Raw genomic sequence first — 4,172 nt, forward strand, 5'->3', positions numbered from 1 at the left:
GTGTGGTGTACATCCGTGACTCTATAATTCAATGAAGAATCATTCCCACAACTTCAGCTGTGTCAGCATCTAGTTTGCGGTGAAAGCCTGTCAATCTGCTAAGGTAACGTTCGTCTAGGTCTCTGCAAAGGATTTGGCGAAATCTTTGGGTCTTGACAATTTGTTCTTCAAACAAATTACGCATTTCATGAATTCAGTTCTTTTACTATGAAAATGGGCAATGTGGATGCAGCTGTGATGGCCGAGAGGTTAAGGCGTTGGATTTGAAATCCAGTGGGGTCTCCCTGCGCAGGTTCGAATCCTGCTCACAGCGTTGACTCTTTTAAAAGTCATTAATTCCTTTGCAGAATTTGGATTTCGTGGAGCTTGAGCTTTGCATTCAATCGAAAGTAAATTTTCAACTGTGAAGAATCCGAAGTAACTTCAAGATGTCAAATTGAATAAATTATATGTCGAGACACAAAAATCCATCAACTTCCAACACGAATCAGTTTCCAAACATTTGTCGAACTATCGTGAAATTTGGATATTCGGGAGGCGGGGGTGGGGGGCGGGGGTATGAAATTAAGCAAAACAAGAAGCAATGCAATACATTTACCTGCAGGTGATGAGTTTTTTTTTAGGATCAGTTGAAAGTCAAGCTGAGAAAGTTCAACCTAATTTACAGCTGACTCTCAAGGGCAATTATCTATTATATCAGCAGTCAATGAATTAGAAAAAACAACTCCATGTGTGGAAAGGAACTCGACTGGTCCAGGTTCCTGGCTTGAGGTGTGATAAGGCAAGGCGATATCAGCGGAATTTTCTGGAAATATGAGAAATGGAATGTTAACAGTCATCTGCTGTCAACATTCGTAAGAAACTGTGCATTAAGAACTGAAATTAGAAATTAACGATGAAAATCAGACTTAGCCCTCTGTTTGTGGTGTAACATTGTTCAGAACAATAGGTTGTTGCTGAGACTAAAATTGACCAAAATAATCGATGGGGATCTTATCCACGACCTCCGTTGGAGCAGTTGGTGTGGAGAGCTCAGCTTGAAGAACCAAGTGCCAATTATTCACCTTGGCTGTCTGAATTGCTCAGTTAAACAGACTCCCAATTTAATGAAAAAACCTTTGCTATCAGTGCTCGATGTTTTCATGTCAGCATGTTCCGATATGACAGGACACTCCATGGAGTAGATGTGACTTAAATTTTGACTCTAACGTCAGAGATGTTGACACATTTCTGCCCCAACACAGCACTACCATTGGCATCAAATCAAACTGAACAAAGGACTAGTTCCCTTAGACATTTCCTTTCTGCAGACTCTGCCAATGGACCGTTCAGGCCCGATGTAGGAATCGGGCGTGGTGACATCTGTTCGCAAGTGGATCACTTCATTCTTGCTCACGATCCATAAACCGTAATTCATTTTGAACTTCTTAGCCATCAGCATGATAAATGTTACAGAATGCATAGGATTGCTTCTCGAAAGAAAGAGCGAAATCTTATTCAATGCAGACGCAAATTGAAGTTGTCTCTGGTCGACCAGAAGACAGATATCGCGAAACAAAGTGAATACAGAAAACAATCAATGTTTTCTGGGAGTCAAAAAGATGTACTGGAAGAACGGAAACATATATTTGGAATTAAAGTCACATATTACTTCCAGACTAAATGTTCTTGAACCGTTATCTTAATTTGACCTTCATGTCCACCATTGCTGCAAAAATTATCTTAACAAATCAGAACTTTGTGTTCTTTGATATTGTCTCCTTCATGTTTCTCTTGATTTTGAAACTAAAACCGAGCAATAGTAATGCACCCTATTTCACTTGCAAAGATCAGAAGAAGATCAATTTATAAGAGAACAGAAATAAAGCTACTTCTGTCTTTCAAGAGAAAACACAGTTAACATTTCGACTCCAAAAAGTCTTCTTCAGAAGTCTGCGCAATGAACTTGTAATAGTAGACCGAAAACGAAAAGAAAAGCCATAATGCCGCGAATACACCACCCGCAAGCGCATCAAGTCCTACTCGAATATGCTGAATGACTACTGCAAACATCAGTGGGGAACGGAACAAAGCTCATTCTGCAGTTGTCAACCTGTTATGACGTAGTTTGTAAAGTCAGAAACATGATTAGGTAAAAACCGGGATGAATGCGGAATATCAGAAGTCTGAAAAAAGCAAGTGCGTGCTCTGCTTTGAAGAAGGTTGGCTGTGATGAAAATGAAAATTAACTACAGAAAGGGGGGTTTAATTAATACTCAGAATCGTTGCAACACACAGGGACGCAATTCTTTTTGCTGGGTTTCTGTTCTGCCATTTTATAATCATGACTGCTGTCGGGTTTGGTTTCCATTCCAGGCTTAGGTGACTGCCTGATGGAAGTTTGCACATTCGCTCAATTTCTGTGTGGTAGCTCCGATTTGCTGCCACATTCTGACCATTTGCAGGTTATTTGGATTCGCCATTGAACGCTCACGGTTACAGAGACAGTGATGTGGAGAGTGTCTGGATAGGACGTACTTCAGAGGATTTTTGTGAACTTAAATAGACAGAGTGGGGATAGTCTGCTGTTTCCTGGGTGAGCTACATGGACAGAGAGGGGTCAGGGTATTCTTCCCTGACGGAGAGACATTGACAGATTTGGATTAGTTGCTCTTACCTGTGTCAGTCACGCAGATACAGTAGGGTCAGTCTGCCCTTCTCTGGGCGAATGTCTTTCACAGAGTGGTGACAGTCTGCTCTTCTCTGCCTGAGTGAAACAGAAAGAGCGGGGTCAGTATTCTCTTCCCTCGATAATTTATGTTGACAGTCTGGCTTCCGTCTGCTCTTCTCTGGCGAGTTAGATTGGTAGAGTGGGGTTCGTGTTCATTCATTGAGTGAGTGCCATAGACAGAATGGGATCAGTCTGCTCTTCCCTGAGTGAATTACATTTATAGAGTGGGGTCAGACTGCTCTTCAGTGAATGACTTATATTGACCGTGTGGGATCAGTCTGCTGAGTTACACTGAGAGTGTGGGGTCAGTCTGCCCTTCCCTCGGTGAGTAACACTGACTGAGTGGCATCAGTTTGCTCTTCCCTCAGTGAGTTACATTGACAGAGTGACATCAGTCTACTCTTTCCTGTTCGAGTTACATGGACAGAGTGGCGTCAGTCTGCTTTTCACGGAGTGAGTTATTTGGACAGTGTGGGATCAGTCTGCTCTTCCCTGGGTGAGTTGCATTGACAGAGTGGCGTCAGTCTGCAATTTCCTAGTTGTGTTAAAGTGATCGTGTGAGGTCAGATTGCCCTTCCCTGGTTGAGTCACATAGACAGATTGGCCTTCATCTGCTCTTCCCTGGGAGAGTCATATTAACAGAATGGGGTCAGCCTGCTCTTTCCTGGATGAGTGACAGAGACAGAATGGGTACAGCCTGTTCTTCTCTGAGTGGTGTCAGTCTGCCATTTGCTGGGTGAGTTACATATAAAGTGTTGGGTCCGTCTGCTCTTCCCTGGAAGACTAACATTGACAGAGTGGCGTCAGTCTACTCTTCCCTGGGTGAGTTACATTAACAGAGTGCGGTCAGGCCATAATTTCCTCATTGAGTCACATTGATCGTGTGATGTCAGACTTCTGTCCCCTGGTTGGGTTACATTGACAGAGTGGGGTCCATCTTCTCTTCCCTGGGTGAGTTACGTTAGCAGTTTGGGGTCTGCCTGCTCTCCACAATCCAGGAACTCCATCTCTAGTGGTTTCTTGTCAGTACCTCCATACTAATTGCATGTTGTAATTCGACATTGCAAGCGGTCGGGAATAAATTGAGGAGAGGTGCAGGGTAGAATAATTAAAGTCAAATGCACTGATGCCTAGGAGACATGACACAAGATGTGAGTGTGGAGCTGACGGTGCAAGGCTCAGTGTCAGTGCTATTGGTTCAGCATTTATTGCTCACTGTTCGCAATGACTCACACACCACTGCTGTCAATTCACAACAATGAGCCTGTTCATCTTGGTTTGAAAATCCCTGCGTGTGTATTAACGTGGTTAATGAGACGCGAGAGGAGATGAGAACATCCTCTTTATTCTGTCAGTTTAAACAGACGAAAATATCTGTTGGATGCCAATGCAAGAGGATACTGTCTTTTTCTGTGCCTTTATAGTGGGGCATGCTCAGCATTGAAATGTCTGTTTTTGCACA

General features: G+C 43.1%; 1 non-coding gene across 1 annotated transcript; it reads left to right on the forward strand.

Moving 5' to 3' along the window:
* Positions 1 to 231: 231 nt before the first annotated feature.
* trnas-uga (transfer RNA serine (anticodon UGA)) lies at positions 232 to 313 on the forward strand. Its single transcript has one exon. It is a non-coding gene; the product is annotated as a tRNA-Ser (tRNA).
* The last annotated feature ends 3,859 nt before the right edge of the window (positions 314 to 4,172 follow it).

The sequence above is a fragment of the Chiloscyllium punctatum genome, chromosome 29 (assembly GCF_047496795.1).
Source record: "Chiloscyllium punctatum isolate Juve2018m chromosome 29, sChiPun1.3, whole genome shotgun sequence".
NCBI classification, from domain to species: Eukaryota; Metazoa; Chordata; class Chondrichthyes; order Orectolobiformes; family Hemiscylliidae; genus Chiloscyllium; species Chiloscyllium punctatum.